The 22,866-nt window shown below is 41.2% G+C and overlaps 1 long non-coding RNA gene across 2 annotated transcripts in view; it reads left to right on the forward strand.

Annotated features, from left to right (window-relative positions):
• The window catches only part of LOC125643802 (uncharacterized), an 86,194-nt gene that overhangs the window by 563 nt on the left and 62,765 nt on the right, over positions 1-22,866 (forward strand). Inside the window, exons 2-3 of one of the 2 annotated variants that reach the window (XR_012670219.1) lie at positions 299-392; positions 13,376-13,502. This is a non-coding gene — a long non-coding RNA (uncharacterized LOC125643802). Of the gene's footprint in view, positions 1-298; positions 393-4,638; positions 5,577-13,375; positions 13,503-22,866 lie in introns of those variants that run through there. The other variant, XR_007358828.2, reaches the window with a different exon arrangement.

Here is a 22,866-nt window from a genome sequence, read left to right on the forward strand (position 1 = left end):
AGGGATTGGGTTGTTTCACCCCCAGTGGCAGCTGGAACGGAGCAGGGGCTCGCTTGCTTCTCTGCAGCCGAGATGAGCTAAGTACTTGCCTCCATGTCCTTCCTCTAACCATCTGATAGTTTTATGTGGTGACATGAGCAGAAAAGACCCCTGTAGAGGCGCTTCATTAATGTGCCACTTCTTTGCTATCATATGACAATCGCCTTGGGAGGAGGGAGAGGGGGAGGAGGGTGGGCTGAAAGAAAGGCATAATCTGGTTTCATTTACACCTATTTACATGGACACCTTGGGCCAATAGGAATCATTTCCATTTGAAGACAAGGCGAGGGGTGAAAAGGCTCAGCAACCGGAATTGAAGTGTGATGGCACCCAGTAACAGTGTGCGTGCGAAGGTATGCACTAACCTTTCTGTGGACTTTGCCAGGGAGCTTAGTCTGCAATTCACACTTACAAATGGAGCTGCTGAGCAGTGGGATGTTTGACATGGAAATTGCTTGGCTGGGGTATTCTGTTTGTTCTGCATTGTTATCTGATTTGTATTGTTGGCTAACTCAAGGCAAGGCTTTTTCCTCTAACGAGAGACTTTCTCTTTGCCAAATCAAACGGAGCCCAAGCCTGGTTTCCAAAGGGTTAGGCTGATGAAAATACAGTGTTGGGGTCCTACGTAACAAACATGTCGAAGTTTTCATTACTTTGTGAGCTACTTCCCCTGAAATTTAGAAATGAGTTGTCTTGTTATCACCAACGTTTTGGTCTTAACAAACTTGTGGTCATACTGAAAAGAAAACACCATGGGTTATTTTAGATATTGGAGAGTCTGATTTATGTAAATTGCCTCTCAGTTGGATTTCAGACCTGTGGCAATTTTACTGGATCCCAGGCGATACAAGTAACAGCTGTGACTGTAAAAACAATGTTTAATCATAGTTCCTGTTCTAACCAGGCAAACATCAGATTATACCTTCACACTAATGTATGCAGTACTGTTTAAGAACTGGATTATTTATCCCATCTACCTTGTTAACATGTTAAATAAGGTTTAATCTCCAAGCTAGCACAACTCGAAGTGGTCTGTAATGAAAAAGTGCATTTAGAGATAAATAATGTGCTGATGTCTGTGTGCATTGTGCATGTATATGTTTATACACACAAGCGTATGTGGATGTATATATTCACACACACACACAATGTGTTGTGCAAATCTTAATAACTCCGTTACAGTATGTTGCATGAGCCCTTCTATTGAGGGCCCGATCCTGGAAACTTTACTCAGATATGCCGTTGCATTGAAGTCCACGGGCGAACTCAGGAGATTAATGCTGCAGGTTCAGGCCCAAAAGAACGTCTAGGCGCCTGTCATATGTTAAGGAAGTTGCCTATAATGTATGTCACCTCCGAGCAATGATAAAAGATGGACCCAGGAGGTGCGAACCATGGGCTATGTGAGAAAGATCCTTTGTGGTATAAAACACACACACACACACACACACACACACACACACACAGAGTTCGGCGCTGGTTAATAACTCACCAAAACATAACTTAAACACGAGGAATTTAGGAGATTAAATAATGTCATTAATATTGAAATGGTTGCGGAGTCTGAGCGCGCCCGCTTGAGATGCAAGCGCACGTTTTTCAATATTAACAGAAGTACTTGAAGAGAAGAAAATGGTCACCTTCTTAATTCAGCAAAAATAAGTGAGGGGGGAGGGGGAAGCGCCTGCTGTCCGTCTGTCTGCACGCTGCGATGTGCTGAGAGATGCTCTTTACTACAGGTTTCAGAGTAGCAGCCGTGTTAGTCTGTATCCGCAAAAAGAAAAGGAGGACTTGTGGCGCCTTAGAGACTCAAATAAATTTGTTAGTCTCTAAGGTGCCACAAGTCCTCCTTTTCTCTTTGCTACATGGGAATGACTAATCCTGAGTCCGGAGGAAAGTTACCGCCGAGCAAGCATCCCTGAATACTTGCAAGAGTGGTTGAACGCTCATTTTATGCTACAACTGGACGCAAAGTGTTTTAAGTTTGTACTCCCCCAGTTCCAATCGGGCTGGACGAGTTCCCTTCTCTTGGGGCTGGAAGCCGACGTCATAATGTAAAACTAGCTGTATTTCTAGGGGTCCAAGGAGTGTAATATGTCGTTACTTTAAAAAAGAAAAAAAAGCCAGCTGTCATATCCCTCCCTACAGAAGACTCTGTGGGGAACTCTGGGACGGGCTGTTCAGAGTCAATATTCTTAATGTTCTCAACACTTAACCCGTCTTTTTTCAGTAACAAACTATGAGCTCTTCAATGGCTCCTTTAAATTGTTTTGGGAGAGGGTGTGTGTGTGTGGGGGGGGAGGGACTCCCAAGCGCCAAACTTTTTTTTGGAGTGGGAGGAGATGTAATGATGAATGTTCGGTAGAGCTTGGGAGAAACTGCCCTGTGAAATGAGCCAAAACTCCTCCTCTAGCCCCTTGGGACAACCACGGAGAATTCCTGTCTTCCCCCTCCCCCCCCCCCAGTTTCCAAAACCATTTTTTTTTATTCTTCTTATTACAATCCACGGTTTGGTTTTGTCCCAGAGGGACACTCTGTCAAAATCATTACTCCGAGGAAACGTCGGACTCCTTATAAACACGAATCCAAAGGGAGAGAAATATTTTTGCCCAATCCCCTTTTTTCAATAAACCTATAAAGATCCAGAAAAATCGACCTCTGCTATCACGTGTTGCTCCGAGTACAAATGATGTATGTTTTTGAGTGGCCCGATTTTTTGAAGGGTAAAGGGCTCTCGCAGGAAAAGAGGTAAGGGGTAGGCGAGTGATCTCCTTAACTAATACAGAAGTTTTGTCCCAGGTTCAGTGTCAAACAAATGCTAGACTTGGAAGAGACGCCCGCGCCCCCCCAAAATGAAGGATTTAAGTGTAATTTACAGGGTGTGCGTTTCTCGTTTAAAACCAACATTAGGGAAGGGGGAGGAGGGCGAGAGAGGCTGCTTGCAAAGTGAATCAATGCCCATTGTGCGGAAAACCAAAACAAACAGACGCTTTTTTGAAGCCTAATTCAAATAAGGAGCGGAGGGGAAGTGTTGGGAAAACTGTATAAAATACACATAAGTCAATTATATCAATGTGCAAACCCAATGGAAATCTATTTCGTGCAATAGCCATTCAGTGTTTCCATGAAGCCCACCCTAGACCACCTTTCTGCATGGAAGGTTCGCAATAGCCTCCTTTCCCACAAGCAGGACCACACACGTTTCCCGATTTGGTAATAATTTATGCTAATTTCCCCCCATAAATCCACAATTCGCTTCAGTGGCAAGCGGGGCTGTTGAGAGAGAAAAAGGAGACAGAAAAGTGACAAATACAATATTGATTTTGAAACCTTCTGTTTGCAGGCAGGTGTGTTGGTTGCAGAGAAAGGGTAGGGGAAGCGAAGAACTTTTCCTAGAATAAAAAAGAAAAAGGTCTACACTGTGAGAGAAGAGCTCACACAACCTTGTTAATATTTACAAAACAGTGGGGACAAGAAGGGCTGGGGGAAGAAAAGTACCGGCTTCTTAGGGTTTCCTAGGTTGCTAAACACAATCCCAGGCTCTAAACAAGCTTCCCCCGTTTGGAAAGTCAACTCCAGGCTGATGGTTGTACATGCATTTTAGCTAAGCCTCGCGCAGTTTGTTTTTTTGTAAGTTGTGTCTCTCTTTGCTTACTGGGGGCTGGGACGGGAGGGGTGGGAAGAGGAAGCTCATGGATTTCGGTTTAGCTGTTTGTTTTAATTCCAGATTTGGAGTTTACCAAAGCGATCTTGCTGCCTCTGGGAACTGGGGCGCTACGTGCAGCGGGGGCTTTGTCCCACCAGACATTCCTGACCAATTCTGCCACTTTGGTGGCGTAGAACTACTTAGTTTCCTTTCAAAAAGATTTCGTTCCCTTCCTATTCAGCACTAAACAAACTCCCCCTGCCTGTCAACGGCGAATTAAAAATTGTTCTTGTGAATGTCCTATAATCTATATTTGCAATAATAAAATAGCGGTTTAGGCTTTGCAGTGTAAACGGTGCCAGGGTTCAGCTGAGGCAAGCATTTGCTCTCTTAGTCTCCCGTCCTTTCCAAGTGTATTTTAATTAGCTGAACAATGCGACAGGCAAAGCCTCGTGTACCGGCTTTAGTGGAATCCTCTTACACCTACAGGCTACCTTTTCCAGTGTTTGCAAGTTCCTGAGCAAAGCCACTCAAACAGGTTCCCACAGTCAAAGGTAAAAGGCCTGTTCCTCAACCATTTTATTCGTGCCAGCAGTAGCGATTACTCCTATGAGTAGTTTTCAGAGGAACAGCCGTGTTAGTCTGTATTCGCAAAAAGAAAAGGAGTACTTGTGGCACCTTCTGTGTGTATATAAAGTCTGCTGCAGTTTCCACGGTATACATCTGATGAAGTGAGCTGTAGCTCACGAAAGCTCATGCTCAAATAAATTGGTTAGTCTCTAAGGTGCCACAAGTACTCCTTTTCTTCCTATGAGTAGGAACCGCAGGTCCCGGTCCCCCCCCCCCCCCCCGGCATAAAATGTCAGTAAGAAATACAAATGATGGGCCCGATCCTCCCGCCGTTGAAGCCAGCACCGCCCCGGCCATTGATTTCAATGACCGCAGGATCTGGCTCTGTCTACAAAGACAGTGAAGGGCCCATTATGCACTTTCTGAACTCTCTGCTTTAAAGCTTCAGTTGCTAACAATGTCCATTGCACAGGTTTCTGCCCAGCCGAGAGTTTTGTTTGTTTGTTTTGGAGTTTTTGTGTGTGTGGCCTTTTGATGGTAATTTAAAGCACAGTGCTGGGGAGGAAAATGTACCAAGACCTAAGTGTCAACTTTGTCAAAAATAAAAGGCCTTTCCAGGCTACATCGGAATCCCACCGGTAAAGAATCTTTCGTGCTGCATTTTGTTCACCTCATACTAACCACTGGGCTCTTCCGCTTACTTCCCTGGGAACATGTGTAGCAAGTGCTCATACACCTCGGAAGGAGGTGGGAAGTAGTCGATAATTGATCTATGATTTAAAGCTATCAGCAGGGCGGTGCCCTGTGAGTGGTGACAACGTTCAAACACCTTTGCCAGGCTCGTCTGGAACCACGCATCTCAAAGACAGACCAAGTTAAATGCTAAGGAGTGAGTGAAGTCCACTTGCGCTGCGTGAGTGCACAGCCAGAAAAAAATAGAGGCCCATCTCCCCCCCCAAAGCCCCCACAAATCTAGGGCCCGATCTTGCTCCCATTGACCAAAACTCCCTCTGGAAAGCAGGATTCTCCTTCCCCCACCCGAATTCACCTGCTGTATTAAAATGAACGGATGCCTAAGAGCAGTGACCAAACCTAAGAAAATTCCAGCTACGAGTTGGCTATGAACTGATGTGAAGCTTCCTTGAGAGCTGGGGGTGCATTGGGCTGATATTTGGCTCGACAGTGTGGGTCTATGTGTAATAGCCTGCTGAAGCAGCTTGCTAACGTGCCCTGTGCTGATTATCCTAGTATTTTAAGGAGTCCATTCCGAACACAGAGACGCAATGCAGCCTTTCTCCACAGCAAGAAGACGATCCACGAGGTTGTATGAGTCTTGTAACTTCCTGAGCACTACAATCTTATTATTGGAGGGGGGGAGGGAGAGAGAGGGGGGAGGGAGCTTTGCTTTAAGCGCCTCTGGCGTTCAGCTCCATCTTCTTTGCTTCTTCTCGATTGTTTTGCTAAATACTATTTTGTTACTTCGGATTCGAGTTTGGGCTTAAACATTATTGCTTTACAACGCTTGGTTAGAACAGAAGCAGCCTTCCCTGGTTGGCATGAACACATGCTTGAATAGAATGGAACACGAAGCATTCCAAGACTCGCTGGAGTATTTATCTACGAGTTATTTGGATGTCGGACTGGGGAGGCCTGGCAAACTTGTGGGTGTGTGTGTGTGTGTGTGTGTCCGTCCTCTGTTTTATATATGTAGCGTTTTTCAACCCGCTTTTTTCACATTGTAGGAAATATTGAAAATGTCACCTTAGTATTAAGGGAATTAACTTGCTTTTCTCCCAGCCCCTAACTCTGGTGTTAAGGCAGCAGTAGATCAACTGTATAATGTGTGCACTGTTTGGTCATTTGTACAAGCAGAACAAAGGTTGAGCTAAGCCAAATTGCATTGCACTTGTGAACCGAGTCCCAATTTGAAGTATCTTTTACAGCAGGGGGAATGAGAACAATTTCGTGTATGTCTAAAAGGGAATAACAAAGCCACTTTCTAGAGCATCTCAAAGTGAAGTAGTGAGGCGTGACATTCCCAGGGTGAGGAGGGACAAAGGCAGGGTCAGGGGGATGAAAAAGAGAATCAAACAGCCACTTTCACATGTCTGCCCTCAACTGCTGCACCTCTCCATAATAGGAAACAAATGTTGTAAAAAAGGGGATTGCTTCCATTCATTCAAAATAGCAAATGATAGCTAAACAACATTGTCAAAACTGAATCAACTTCTGTGCAGTACCACCCAGAAAAAGGTATTGTGTTTTGTTTAATAGCTGGGTGGAGCAAACTTGATTTTCTTTTCTTTCTTTTTTCCCTTTAAAGGAAGAAACTTTACTTTCCAAATCAATTTTCTTCATAACTTTTTTTTTAATCTTCAGATTTTTTAAAAAAGAAAAAATCTATTCATCTAGCTGGAAATTTCTCCCACAACCTCTGCTTGACTTGGAGGGTTGGACAAAAGCAGAAGTAAAAATTAAAACTAGGGTCTCCTCCACACCCTTAGAATTGTAGTGGTAAAACACTTGAGAAAATTTAAATGAGTTCTGAATTTGATCCTGGAACTCCTGATTAATGAACCTTCAAGTCACTGAATTATTGCGCACAGAGGTCAAATATTGTGAAATAATTTTGTTATTTACAATTGTGATTTCGAATTGCGAAATCCATAGGGATAACAGAATTCATGTCACAATTATTTCCCCTCTTTAAAAAACAAAGGGGATGATCGTTTAAGGAATTCACACTAACTTCAGGGGGAAAGATTTTTTGCTTTCATCGTGTGGCGTCTTGAACGAGGTAAGGTTTAATTAGGGTCAAAACTTTGAATATGTGTAGTTTTTCCTAATGGCATGAACAGGTTTCTAAATGGTAACTTTAGCTTATAGACAGAATAATTCGAAGTGTTCTCGGGAAGGTTAAAACTATTTGATTTTTTTTGTACTTGTGTCCTTAGCTTTCTTTTTCTCTCCCAGCATCCCCCTCCCAACTCCGCTCCTTACCCCACTGGGCTGCCACCCACAAAGCTGGCCAAAAAAAAAGGGGGGGGAGAGAGGGGGGGAATCTCAGAGTGATCACTAACTCCCAGCCAACCAAGAAAGGCTCATACTTCTGCTTCCTTAAAGCAGAATATTCATCTCTTTCCAGCAGAACCCCAGAGATCGTTCACATGAAAACCACGACAGCAAATTTTACTGTTAAATAGGTCGCGTGCAAAACTTGCTTGACTAATGTTTTTTCCCCCAGAGAAGTAGCAAGCTTTTGAAACTTACCACCTCTGTTTCTTTCATGTAACGAAAAGAAAGTTCCGGAACTGTCCTTGGTCAGGAGAGCAATGTTAGGGCTAGTTCTCTGAACAATAAAAGACCTGGCGTACAGCAAAGAAAGAAAGAAAGAAAGAAGGGATGGTGGTGTTATTCAGAGGGATAGAGAGCTATATAGAGTCTAGTTAAATTTCCTACCACTGAAGACCTTTGATAAGCAACAGTTATAATTTGACTGCATTCAATGCGATGAATCTGTAGAAGGAAGGATCAGCTTGCTGTGCAATAGGCTTATCTGTATGTATTCCTCATAAGAAAATGTGAATAGATGTGTGCCCTGTCTTCTGTCTCCCGCAAACACACATCCACACGCAGAAAGGAAGCATTTGATCTCCAGTCCGACAATGAAAATTAGGCTGATTTTCAGAGGCTAGCAAATGTACCGCTGTTCTCACATTTGTTGAGTCTCTGCGCACTTTAGATCCATTCCCTCTAACGTCACTAACGTTAGCAAAGCCCCAGTCTCTTCGTCAAACCTCAGTGTTGCAGGAAAAAAAAACATATTAACCTTCTTTAATATTTCATTCGTGGCAGTTCTTTGGATCCGACTCTCTGAAAAGGATTTCCCCGCAGCGATTTCTTTCTTAATGTTTTCCTCTGTCTGTATGACTAGTGATGGTGGAGTCGCACCGCGTTTAGTCAGCTACAGAGGATAGAGTATTTTCTTTGGAGAGTAAAGATTTTACATGGGACTAAAAGACGGTTTGAGTGCCAGAGTTTGTGCTCTGAGTTAGTCGGTGAGAGTCTGCTCCATTTTAACACACGTACGTTTTCTGCCTCAGCAAAGCAGATTAAACAAATCATATAGAAAGAAGAAAAAGAGAACCAGCTACGTCCTTCCGTAGAAAGACCAAATCCGCCAATCTTCCAGTAGGCTTGAGGGATCACGTACACATCTGTAACTTTTCCTTGCCTCCTTTGGTCCTTCAGACCTGTTGATGACACCTTGTCAGCAAGTACAGAGCTCTGCTGAGCTGGCTGTGTAAACTGCTTGTGTATTTCGCGTTATCATCCAGCTATCTGGAGGCAATGTAGATTTTCTAAAGATCTAATGAATAAACAACCAGCAAGTGCTGGCGGTGTAATTTACATTGTTAATGCCTACATGTGTATAATAAATATGCATTTGTATGTCTTCAAATAAACTCTTTTTAGTTTCTAACCTGTGGTGTTTTTTAAAAGCTGTCTTTTGCGAGAAACCAATTTTCTTTTTAGTTTCCTGGCTGGGTGGGAAAGGAACAGACCCACGAACGGGCTTTAAATACAATTTTCAGTCGTGGTGGAGACACTTGGACGCATTGTGGGTATAAAACAACAGACACGTAGGAACGTTCTAAGGAAACAACAAATGGAGACAAACCTTAGTGGTGTGAGGCTCAGAACTGCTGGGAGACAGGAGCAGACCCTAATTTCTCCGTGAGAATTTGCCAGCGTTTAAATACCCCAACAATTGAAATGTACAATATTAGCTCTTAGTATGAGTTTGGAGAACCATTCAGGCGGAGACTGAGCTTCAAAGACACCAGCTTCCCCTCAAGGAAAAGTTTACAGATGTGGATGCTCCCTCTGCATTCCAGACAAACGATTTCCCCCACACACCTCTGTAGAGGGCATCCCTGACCAGATTTCCTCCACCTAGATGTGTCAAGCCGGCTTCTAGTGCTTTGAACTGGGGAGCTTGGTTATTTTGTGCATCGGCTCACAATCTCTAACACCATGCTGCAGTTAGAGGCTACCTATTGAAATCCTTAATTGAAGACAATATGTTCTTTTGCTTCTGGATTCTACAGCTGAAAATCTGCGCACTTTCCACCCATCCCCCGTATTCACCTTGGGAGGAATCAAGATCCCCCCACTCACTTCTCTCAACAAACTAGGTGCCACTTTCTTATACCGCTTGATGGCAAATGTCTCGTTTTCAGCGTGCTAGATTTGGCATACATTATTTTAATTAAGTCTATGGCGATTTACTTTCCTCTGAGATCCATTCCACGGTGCAATTAGGAACGTAGCGGTGCTAGCACATATGAATATTCAGGAGAGTGTCAATTAATTAGCAGACAGAGGAATCTCATTATGATGCTCAAACCCCTTTTAGTGCTAAGCAGAATTAAAGGGGCATTTGCCAATGTGCTGGATTAGTGAATATTTTATTGTGCACTCATTTAACTTCATTATCATAGCACTTATACTACTCTCTGATTTTATTAATTAAATTGCTCATTAATTTGTCCAGAAAGAGGGATAAAAGTTTTATGACACCGCAGCACTTGGGTAGACATCTTGAAAAACAAACTTCTGCACTGCCCTGCTACCCTGTAGGAAAGTAATTTACCACGGTTAGGGAGGAATTTATCAACACAGTACTTGAGTCTACTTACCTAGCGCTACGTTTCATAAATACTCCTTTGCACATGAGAAGAGGAGTTTACTTCCTGGGAAGTGTATTGCATTTGCACGCTAGTTTGCAGCTATGCAGTAGATACATGTCTGTTTTCTGTAACCGAAGAGAGTAGAGTACAATACAGCAGTTAGTTTTGCTACACCAATAAAAAGGCAATACTGTGAATTTGAAGTACTGGCTACAGTTTCTTCTTTTTTCTTGAAGTCTTTTTATAACACCATAGGCAGCTAGCCCCCCCTCTCCTCCCTCCCGCGTCCGATTAACCCGGTAATCTCTGTACAAAGTGGACCAAGAGAAATTCTATATTGTTTCACAAAGTTTCTGGACAAAATGTTCATTTTGATGTAGCTGTTCTGGACGAAATAAAACCAGATGTTTCTGGAGGACGTGGACAAGACAAGGGGACCCCTGATCTGGAGGTTTAACTAGTGGAATACAGCTTGATAAAACGGTGTATCATACAAAATAAAAAACCTATTGCTGATCAAAAGATACAGACACCAATCTCAGGTTTGCAAGATTGCACTCATTCTTCAATTAGGCAACACTTTAACGCTCGTAATTTTTCCAAGATCATTGTATTAAGAGCAGCTATTTTTTAAATGTCCGGGGGATATTGTGCTTTGCAAAAAACAAACAAAAATCCCTTAGAAATGTTTAATATTAAATATTCATCGGATATAAATTCAATAGCCGGATCATCCGACAGACATAGATGCACAGAAAGCTATAGATAATCAGCCCCTATGCATCTTCACACAAGAGGGAACGACCCAGTGTCATTAGACACTCCAGAGAGGAAAGGGAAACCAGTGGAGATGTGTTTAAAAAGTCACCTTAATTTCAACATCCAGCGCGGAATTTGCCCAAAAAGGTTAGAAAGACAAATATTAAAACTGCCTTCACAAAGGGAGCTGCTAAATAGATCCTAAATTAATATGCATGTAAAATTAATTAGCTGTATTTCGTGACATCAAAATAAGTACCTGGGAAACAAGAACACCTTCTGGGCATTTGGAACCATATGCTGGAATTATGGTTAATTGACTAATTACATAAATTAGGCATTAATTTTACAACACATCAACTATAAAAGATATCTCAATTAATTGTGCATAAATTACAAGGTTAAAGGGGGAGGCGTTGACAACAGAAAATGTCTCACCTCTGGCCCCTTGAAAGGTTGAGCAGGAGTAATCTGATGCCCTTTTGGTGACCATTTGTATCTCAAGGGGGGAAGTACCCAGGAGTAGCGAAGTAAAACTGGCTAGAGATGCTGTGGGTGCCCAGATTTTGCCATTGACTCCAGGCAGTCATTAATGCGAGAAGACAAAAAGAGCTAGTTCATTAAAATCAATTACACATCTTAAGATGGATTAGCTTTTGCCAGAAAAAAACAGCTCTGTAAACCTGCCCCTGATTTTTTTTTTTTTTTTTTTTAATGCCAGGAATATCTGTACCTGCTCGTACAAACTACTCGCGTATCTGCCTCCCAAATGGGCAGTGTTTTGTTCTGTTCTGATTTTGCAGTATTTCATGTATATGCTTTTGAGATATACAGCTTTGGAGATTGGTCAACCACGTGTATTTCCACACAGTGCCTCTGTCTCCAAGTCACAGATAAAACAATTGAAGTAATTGCTCGTAATTGGAAACTCTTCGAAATAAAATCGTAGTCTGCTTTGGGAAAGTGATTCATGTGAGGCTTTTATTTACTTATTTTCAATTTAAAGATATTGAAAATACAAAGAGTACAAACCTTCAGTACAGTCCGTATCGCTGCATGTTTCACAATAAAAGATTTCATAATACAATCGTATTGTGCTAATACAATGCTGTGCTATTGGAATGAGGAGACCTTCATTTTCTTTTTTCCCAAAGAAAAGACTTTTAAATCTTCCCCCAAAAATAAATAAACCAAATTCACTAACCAACACACAGACCCTGTTCCTGCTTTTCTTGGAGTTGGCAAGATTTTGGCCTTTGGTTTCAGTGGCAGCAGGATCAGGTTTTAAGAATAAAAACTCTAACCATATTATTATGAATTGTTGTTGTTATTTATTATATTATTTAGCTTGTAATAGCACAGGGTAGTAACATGTACTAGGCACATTGCAAATTCAGAGACAGACCCAGTCCTTGACCTGAAGAGTTTACAATGTAAGACAATTTATGAAAATACAAATATTTTCTTTTCTGGAAAGCACAGGACAACATTTCTAATAGTAACAGAATGACAGAGGTCAGTAATCTCTATGGAATGTCACCAGCTGATTGCTGTTTTGCTGGCTTTTGGATATTTTGGAACATACAAACATTTTACCTGGGGTGGGGGCATGTGTTAAAAATACAGGTAGAGTTTTGAGATGGCTGGAATAATATTTTTTTGTTTGAAAGGATAGGTTGGGTGAATTCAAACCGACAAGGAAGCTCAGAGGACTGAAACAAACCCAGCCCATGAAAATAAGAAATGGAAAGCTTGTCCTACTGCATTTGGAAGGGAATGGAATTGGATTGATATAGTCTGTGTGTGGGGTGGAGAGAGGGAGAGAGATGAACTGAACATCACAGTAGAAAGGAAGTAGTTAACACTACTCTTCCCCCTTTACTCAGGCAAACCTAGTGAAATCAATGGCAGGACTGAGTAAAGTGTGGGTAAGAAATAGTTACTGGGCCCCCTTGTTCGAACCTTTACAGGACACTTAAGCAAAGATGTCAGAATATTCCACTTTCGTGAATCATTTCTAATGATTGAATACTGCCAAAAGGAGGTCTTTTTCCTATCTCCCTCTTCCCCCCCCCCCCACCCCATTAGGCCAGACTCTGCTTCACAGCACCACCAAAACAAACAAAGCCTTCCTCTAAAGTTCACAAGATCCTTTCCCCTGTCTGTGGATAAATGCTTGAGACAGGGAGCCTTGGCTGCATTAGTTACAATATATCTTGACTGCTGATGGGATAGAAAACGGATGAAAACCTGCCACATGGTGATCTTTTTATTGAGACAAAATGTTCATTTTAATGTAGCTGTTTTGTGCAGTTGCCAGATGCTGAAAATACTTGAGGGAGATGTTGACAAGTGGATAATTGTCAGCAGAACTAAAACAGACACTTTGTTTACAGTTGAGCATGATTAATTGAGAGTAAATAAAACAGGAGCCCTGTTCATAAACTCACTCTGCATCTCAAGTTCAAAAGAGGCAACACTCTCTAGAAAGGAACGAACTGAACTCATCATTTTCAAGGAAAGGATCATACAACGGGGTCACTAACTTAGCAAGATAATTAAAATGCTCAGTGCAGGGCACAAGCCTCTAGCTTTAAATGTCATGTGGCTTGCTGCTTGCTTCTCTTTTTCTGTCTTAACTGCTGTGTTTCTGGATTCTGGTTTACAGGGTTAGAGCACAAGGAGGAGAATTAGAAACGAATTTAGGATTAAAGGATTTGCAGTGAATGCTGGAAAGTGCCGCGCAATTTAGAGAAAATGGAAAAACCACCAGTGACCTGAAATAATAATAAGAGGTAACTCGGCAATAACCTCTCTCTCCAATGCAATTTTTGGATGCTACAGAGGATCACATCCAGTATAGTACTAATAAAGTATAGCACCTGATCAGTAAATATTGTATATTCTCCGCAGTTTTTAATGTAAACCAACATATATGTTTCTAGTAGTTCATACATCCCCTGTGTACCAATATATATTTATGCAGAAATGCACAGAAGGTGGTATATTTAAGACCTGAGTGAGTTTTAAGCTGTTTGTGCATCTTAGGCCACTGGTTCTGGGGAGATGAAAGGCAGGGAAGAAGCAAGTCTTAAAATATCACAATATCTTCATTGTATCTTCACAATATTATAAACTCTTGCCTTTCTTGTGATTTGATCAGCCGTGAATAGTTTAAATGTCAACATTGTTCATTATCTTTATGCTTCAGAGTTAACACAACATACTCATACCTGTAGTTTCAAGATATCTGCAGACATAAGAATGGCCAAACTAGGTCAGAGCAATGGTTAATCTAGCCTAATATCTTGTCTTCTGACAGTGGCCAGTGCCAGGCACTTCGGAGGGAATAACTAGAACGGGCAATCATCAAGTGATCCATCCCCTGTAGTCCATATCCAGCTTCTGGCAGTCATAGGCTAGGAATACCCAGAGCACAGGAATGGCTCCTACACAGATCTACATGTTGGTGCCTATCAACATTGAAATCTGTCTGATAAGTTGGGAGACTTGGGCATGATCAGGGGCTGGTCACTTGGCTTGACTTCCAGACTGTGGTAATTGTGAACTGGGTTTGCCTTGTGTACCAGTTCTTGTCTCAGCCTGGCAAGTTCTTCCTTCTCCCACTCTGCCTCCTGCTGTCTGGCCTCTTCTTGAAGCTTCTCTTTTTCAGTTTCCAACTCAGCTAGTTGCTTTTTGAACTTTTGACGCTCTTTAGCTCTCTGTTGCCAGCTCAAAGCTTTTGGGAACTGTTTTTGGCTTGCTATCCTCCTTTGGTACAAAAAGCTCGTAGTACACAATGGCGTATGTGCTTTATAAATAATAATGGTTTGACCTCAAAAGGATCAGATAAACAATCAAAAATACAGAAGATTATCTAAACCTTTCTGGCCTGGAAATGTCACAAAACAGAATTTTATTAGGGTTTCTCCTTGAAGCCAAAACATTTAAGTCATCTTCTGTACCAACCAGCTACCTCTTTACCTCAGTGTTTGCCTTCAAAGAGTCCCACCAGATGGCTGTCACCTGCCAGCTTCCAGCCAATTTAGTTTTGTTCAGCAGTATGTGTATCTGTCCCATTGCTTGGATTTTAGCATATTGGCTTATTACACATTAGATGTAGATAATTCCTTGTGCAGTTAGAACGGTCTTTCTGTCCACCTCCCCAACAGCTTCTCTAAATGAAAATATCATGAGAAATTGCCCAGCTTTACTTTTGCACTATACACACATAAGATGCATATATATTTATAAAGTAGAACTTTGTTTAACTTAAAAAGAAAAGGAGTACTTGTGGCACCTTAGAGTCTAACAAATTCGTTAGTCTCTAATGTGCCACAAGTACTCCTTTTCTTTTTGTGAATACAAACTAACACGGCTGCTACTTTGAAACTTGTTTAACTTAGTTATCATAAATCACATGGCCCTAATATGTTCCTGTCATAAACATACAGCTCAGGATAGCATAAAATCCCTCCTTTACCTATAAGGGGCTAAGAAGCGCAAATAACCTGGTTGGCACCTGACCGGAAGGACCAATTGGGAAAGAAGACACTTTCAAATCTGGAGGGGGGAGGGATTTTTTGTTTGTGCTCTCTTTGTTCTCTCGGGACAGAGAGGGACCAGGGCAGGAAAAACCATCTCCTATTTGAAATAAGCATTCAAGATTACAAAAATTGTAAGTAATAGCAAGGAAATGTGTTAGATTATCTTTTGTTTTAGCTTGTGAATTTTCCCTATGCTAAGAGGGAGATTTATTCCTGTTTTTTGTAACATTGAAGTTTTGCCTAGAGGGGAATCCTCTGTGTTTTAAAGCTTATTAGCCTGTAAAATTACCTTCCATCCTGATTTTACAAAGGTGCTTCTTTTACTTTTTTCTTTATAATAAAGTTCTGCTTTTAAGAACCTGATTGGGTTTTAGTGTCCTAAAAACCCAAGGGTCTGGTCTGTGCTCACCTTGTTTACCTATTTGGTTGGCATATTATTCTCAAGCCTCCCCAGGAAACGGGGTGAGGGGGCTTGGGGGGATATTTTGGGGAAACAGGAACTCCAAGTGGTCCTTTTCCTGAATCTTTGTCTCACTCAGTTGGTGGTGGCAGCGATACTGTCCAAGGACAAGGAAGAATTTGTGCCTTGGGGAAGTTTTTAACCTACGCTGGTAGAAATAAGCTTACGGGGTCTTTCATGCGGGTCCCCAAATCTGTACCCCAGAGTTCAGAGTTGGGACGGAACCCTGACAGTTACAAATCACTAACACATAAAGACTGGATTAATAGAATGTACTAAAATGCTGGAGAAATACTTGATAATGCAAGATGCATAAAATTGCTGTGTACATAGAGTGTATAATGCAGCTAACTCAATTTATTCCTTGATATTCATAGGAGAGTACATTTTCACTTTTTAATTGCACAGATGACAAGACCTTTTAATTAAGGTGGCATCTACAGTATTCATATACTGTGAAATCCACAAATGAGTAAAACCACAAATGAGTAAAACTTAATAGCATCATAAAAACTATGGTTAAGGCCTTTACCAACACCGCCATTGCAGCAAAGGTCTTTACATTGGCCACATGTCAGAAATGCACATAAACCTGCATAAAGAGGTAACAAAATTACTTTCTCTGGGAAAGCAGTAACTGATTGGCCCCCTCTCTACAGAAATAAAGTGTGTGTGTTTTCATGGCGGTGTGTATGAAATTGGCCTTCCCTTTTTTGTCTTCAGGGTCTCTTCCTCCTCTTTGCACCAAGTTTCTGCATCCTGCCTAGAGAGCCAGCAGAAGGCCTATGCACCACGCAGTGCCCCATGGGCTTAAATGGGACTTGAGTGGTACATAAATTCTCTGCACAGGTAAATGTGCAAAGGTAAGCAGAGGCCTTCAGTGAGTCAGACAAGGTTTTGGGCGACATAGAAACAGCATGAGAGGCAGGAAACCTTATTTCTGTTTCCAGCTCTGCCGCTGACATGCTGTGTAACCGTCACCCAGTGATTCCCATGTCTGTTTCTCTTCCCATCCTTTGTCTGTCTGATCTATTTAGACTGCAAGCAGTTTGGGTCTCAGACTCTCTACAGCTCCTAGCATAATGTGGCCATCTGATCTCATTTGGGGATTCCAGGCATAATAACAACAATAAGCATGTTCCTGTTTTGATGAGTAAATGATAAGTAATTACAATGTTGGAGTAATATATATTTCCCCCTAACTAGGGCCCTGAATTTGTTAGGAAAAATAAGCAGTTAGTGTAAGGGTCCTGGTCCTGTCTTTTGTATGCCATAATGTCACTGTAGTTCTAGAAGTCTTCTTTATGAGGTTGCATCCTGTTGCTAAGAGGAAATTTGAGTCAGTGGGGCATTCCCAGTCTTGCCCAGCTAAGCTTGGTGTAAATACAAACTGTACTTGCTGGCTCTTTCATATGTGTTATTTTCTAAAACATGGTGGAATGTTAGTCACTTTATACTCAAGGGACAGACTTTTTTCAAGCAGAGCTTTTTGTTTTTTCATCACATTTAGTCCATGGAAAATGCACCTCTGTGTATATAACAGTTACTGCAGGGGGGTTTTGCAGGCATTTCTTTTCCCCCAGAATTAGATATTTAACAGTTTGTTTTTAATTGTAATGCTATGATGCACAGAGTTCCTCCAGCAGTTCTTGTTATCAATTAAAAAATAAACCAGATTGTATAATTCAACATTTCCTTTGGGATTAGTTTAAAAAGCGACATGAATTTTTACCTTAATTCTAAAAATACCACGTTGTTTACCAGATGAGTACTTCAATAATTTAAATAATCTATTCCAAAGAGAGACCTTGTTAGAGTGAAAAGTGCTTTTCTGTGAGATCCTTTTGCAAGAGACAAAGGTAGTCAGAAGGGGAGAAGGAGGGGGCCTTGGGATGTATTAACATTTAGCAAGACTAAATGAATTGTGTTAATCACGTCTGGTTTGATATTAGTGAATTATGCTAATCAAATTTATTTTCTCCATTGGCAAGGTTTAAAATAACACCAATTCTTTCATTTGCAGTTACTGCATTTCTTAAAAGTAACATTTTCATGGGTTTCAGAGTAGCAGCTGTGTTAGTCTGTATCCGCAAGAAGAAAAGGAGGACTTGTGGCACCTTAGAGACTAACCAATTTATTTGAGCATAAGCTTTCGTGAGCTACAGCTCGCTTCATTAGATGGGATCACTCAGGGTTATGCCACAGAGAGCCTTTTAAAAACATTACAGTCAGACATATTGGGCCAGACCCTCAGCCCTGTCTAGGAGTTCCCTTTGCATTGCTAGTGCAGGAGAATCCTGGCAGCCCTATGCCAACCCCTCATGCTCTGCCCTGTATTCCAACCTAGTATATGAGGAATTTAGGGTGAGGCTGAAGCACAATCTACTTCCGTTATCTTGGCTAGAAGGGTGGTCTCTTTGGGCCAGTTATCCATTGGCACAGGTTAGTACAGTCCTGACAATACAAGGGACAGAAAGGTGGTGGAAACCCAGCTAAGACCTCCCTCCCCAGATGCACTGAGCCCTGTTCTGATGCACCTGGGATCCATCTTATTTGAATTTGGAAAAGGAACATGCATTTGATCTTTTCTTGTTGTTGTTCAGATAACTACTTCTGAATACTGACAAGGTACTGACTGACATGGGGGCTAAATTATGACAGGGGTCATCAGAAAACCTGCATCCAGCAGTAGGAACGCAGGGTAGAATTTGGTCACATTTATTCTAGCCAGAATTTCATGGAATTACCACCTTTTTACAGGTCCTTGGAGAGGCATGGTCCATGTGTTTATACATAACTGCCATGCATGTTGCCCTTACCCACACCCCTCCCCACCCATGCAGATTACATATACTCTTAACTGAAATAATCCACACTGGATAGGGGAATGTATGGATGGAAAAACATGAATAGTTTCTTCATCAAATGTGAGTGCCCACAATAGACCCAAATCATGAAAATATTTAAGCACAGGCTGAATCCATCCTTCTTTCTGACAGCACATAAGCATGTGCTTAACTATAAGCAGATGCTTAAATTCCATTGAGACTTAAGTACATGCTTAAGTTTTGTCCTGAGCAGCACTTAATGGTCTCTGTGCATTCTACATTGTTCCAGAATGTAGCTCATCTATAATAAATATATAAAAAATCAGAGCAATCAAATGGGCATGTTTTGTTATTTGGTAGCATTGCCATGCATGTTTGTTACATTTTAATTAATATTTTTATCATACATTAAAGTAAGAGATACATAAATCCAATTTACTCTTATTCATTATTTGCTTCTTTGTATTGTGGTAGCACCAAAAGGTCCCATCCATTGTGCTAGCTGCTGAACAGATCTGTAGAAAGGTACAGTCCACAACCTCAATAAACAAGAGCTACATAGAAATACATCTCCAGATAATAATGTTGTAAGAAAACAACAGTTTCTCTATATATAGAACTGTTCAATGGCAATAGTTATTAAGGAATGGAAGTTGCCATGGGCAGAAGCACCTGACAATGCCATGCTCAAAAGCACAAATATAAAGGAAGAAAAAAGAAAGGAAAGAAAATAAACAAAACAAAATAAAAAGAAGAAAAATTACTCTTTGTAAATGTAATGTAAGAGCACACATGCAGATGTTATTTTCCTGCACAAGTGTCAAAACTGGTGGGCAATCATATTGGTCATAACTACCAGAAATAATGAGTCTTTATGTCCAGGAGTGGTTCATTCTAGTTGAGACCAACACACAGTGATTCAAGCTGTTTTTGGAATGAGAGAAAAACATTGCTAGTTTCTAAACCTCATCAGAGATCTGATTCTACATTCCTTGAGCAATGAAAACGCTCAGGTTCTGATCCAGCAAAGCACTTAAGCATGTGTATAATTTTAATCATATGTGTTAGTGGGATTAGGATTATGCATGTTCTTATGTTTTTCTAGAGGTGGAGTCAAAAGAGGGAGTTTTGAGTGTTAAAAAAAAAAAAGAGGATTAGCCCTAAAGTTCAAATTCGGCAAATATGTCTTAGTCAGTACAGAGATCTGATCTTTAGTAGATGATTTGGAATTTTCCTTCCAAGTCAAATTATCATAGGCACTGTTAACATTATGTCCATTCATTTTTGATGTACCAATGTATTTTAATGCCTAAAGTAAGAGACCTACAGATCAGTATTTACTGGGACATTCACTGACTCTCAAAACAGCTTTAAGTAGTTTTCTTATTTTTTTTTATCCCATTTTGTTTCTGTGAAAGGGTATGTTGGCAACCTAAAATCATGTTGGGACAAATTCTGGAACTATGTGAAATGATCCTCAGGGACGAAGGAGGCAGGGTGGAGTCATTGCCTGGTCAGGGGATTAATGTCCATAAACATGGACCATGCCCTTGAGCTCTAGTTCCCTCTTCAGAATCCTTCTTCTTGGCATCTTTTGTGGACAGGGTGCTGTGCATATTCTGTCTCTGAATTTGCAGGGGTTCTAGAACAGGGCTGGCCAACTTCCAACTCAAGTTCCTTTTGCTGGACCAAGGTTTAGTATTGGGTACTTACCTGAAACACCTGTCAATAACATGGCCCCATATTTATTGTCTTCAGACACAGTGTTCTGAGTCCATTACCTTCATTTCAAGAGAAAACCTGTAGCCAGATTGCATGCTGAGATAAAATCCTACTATAATAGCTTTCAGGTGCAGTTCAGAAGTGCACCAAGAGCACTATACAGTCATTCCTGAGGCTGACTGTCTACTGGATAGACAATGAATATAACAGAAAACTAGCTCTGTTCAGTGCGGCATCCCATAGAAGATACATATAGAGCTTCCAAAGCCTCTTGGACAATATGACAACAAAGGACACCTGACAAGTTTTTCATCATGTCAGTGGCACACAACCTTTAGAAGGTTTTAATGACAGCTATATTCACATTTTGGGCTTCAATTCCGTTTATGTTTTCTGTGCTGAAGGCCTTAAAGTTTGGGCCTATATAGTCCTTACCGCATTTTTATATCTCTGCAGATAGGAAACTATGCAGGTTATATTTGAGGGTCACAAATCCCACAATGCCTAGCAGCCCCATCTGTGGCCTTCTCTGCATGTTTCCTTTTGACAGATGAGATTATCTGGAATGTTATTCCTGAAAGCCCCAGGTTTTAAAGAAAGGGGATTGGAAGCAGTATGCTTTTACTGAGGGAAGTGGGCTTTGGCTCTGGTCCCCCACTTGTCTGATGAATCCTCTTTCTTGACCTTCAGGGCATGTTGCAAGGACTTGCTACACACTCAGGGACTGATCCGATAGCTGCTACATGTGCAGAATTCCTATTGACTGTAATGGGAGTTCTGCATGTGGGGCAGTAGCAGAACTGACTTCAAGCTTTTGCCAGTGTGTCACTGGAGAAAATTTGAGCTTTCTTGTGGCTAGGGGAGTTTTTGAGTGGACCTGTTGCTCGGTAAGTTAATGTTTTGGGCCCTGATCCTGCAGTGTAGTATGCATGGCTGTAAGAGTTCTGCTCAGTGCATCACATTGAGCTTTAATTTGTCTATGTTTATAACCAAAGTAGATGCATTTAGCAGCTGTAATAGGTACACTTTCTGAACTGAAAACCAAAGAAACAAACTAAATATATATTATGGCTGGTTAAGGTTTTCCGGTTTTCATTAAGTTACTGCAACAAGTTGGTTTAATGGGAAAGGAAAGGAGAGTTGGATTTTGGGTGTTGTTCAGTGATATCAGCAGTTTTCTCAAATTGGCAACCAGTAAGCAGATCTTCCAGAAGTTTGGTTATTTTTGGTTTCTGGATTGCTTCCCCATGAAACCTGAGAAAAGCAGAAGAGATAATTTTGTGAATAACTGCACATCCCTAAGCCAGAGCTGGATCCATACAAAAACACTAGTCCCAAAAAAATCCCTCCAAAGTCTGTGAAGTTGAGATCAAGATCTGAGCCTCACTGAACTCTAGAGATTTGGATCTGTATGCAACATTTTCTCATCTAGACCAACTCTGTAACTTTAGATGATTGGATGGAACCCGTGAGAGTCTGAGCCGGTGTGCCTGTGGTCATTAACCTTTGTGTTTTGGGGTGATTTTCCTTTTTCTGGAGAATGAAATATTTTTTTCCCTTGAGACTGGATGAATCAGAGGATGGTTAAATGGGACTGTGATATAATATGACTTTTCCCTGCAATTTTCTTTCTCTCTTCATTTTTTGTGAGTGCTTACCCATTGGAAACTCTCTTTGTCTCTGGGCACTGAATGGATGAATTTTAACCATGTGCTGCAAAGAGCAATTTTTAGGAGTTGCTGGAAGGGAAATGGTGCTAGTGGCCATTCTGCTGACCCAGGGGAGGGGAGCCATGGAGTTTGCAACCTGCAGACAAAATGGTGAAACTCCCTTTTCTTGATTATTGGGATACAAGACATGGATGAAAATGCACAGAGCTAAAACAAAACACGCAACTTATTGTGAGCTTTAAAATAGCTACAATCTGTAATCAAGCCTTAGTGTAAGAGAGTAGAAAGGAGAACCAAATCCTAGGAAGAAAAAAGATTATGTGTAGCTAGGATGTGACTACTGTCCCAGCATGCAGGAGAAAAAAGTGCCTCTGTGTGTGTGGGACATGGTGATTTGGGATGGTAGGGAGCACAGGCAGGTATAGTTTCATTAGTTGGGTGGTGGTTTCAGTCTCACTCCTGCACCTAATCTTCCCAGGCAGACCCCTAGCACAAGGTGGAACCCTTGTCATTCAATCTAATATTCTGAGGGTTAGCACCTGGGTCCTAAGTGACTTAACAAAGATTACCAGGTTTCATTACAGGACATTTAAGTCTGCTGGCCTGTTCTACTCTAGAGCTGGCTGGATAGTAGTAGCTATGGTTTGTGAAGAGACCTTTTCCCTAAAATTTTAAGTGAAAAATTTAGAATTTTTTGATTTTTAAATGAAAGAACCAAAACCAAAATCTTTAAACTGAAAATGTTTTGTTTTGATTTGGTTTCCTCCCAGCTTTCTTTTTCTATTCTACCTCTCCAAACCCACCCCTACCATTTTCAGTGGCAAAACCAAAAAAGGGAGGGAAAGGAAACAAGGGGAAATAGGAAGGGAAAAGGGTGTGTGTGGGGGGGAACGACTGAAAAAATAACCCAGTTTTTTTTAAATAAAAAAGAA

This window comes from Caretta caretta, chromosome 10 (genome assembly GCF_965140235.1).
Source record: "Caretta caretta isolate rCarCar2 chromosome 10, rCarCar1.hap1, whole genome shotgun sequence".
Classification (NCBI taxonomy): Eukaryota; Metazoa; Chordata; order Testudines; family Cheloniidae; genus Caretta; species Caretta caretta.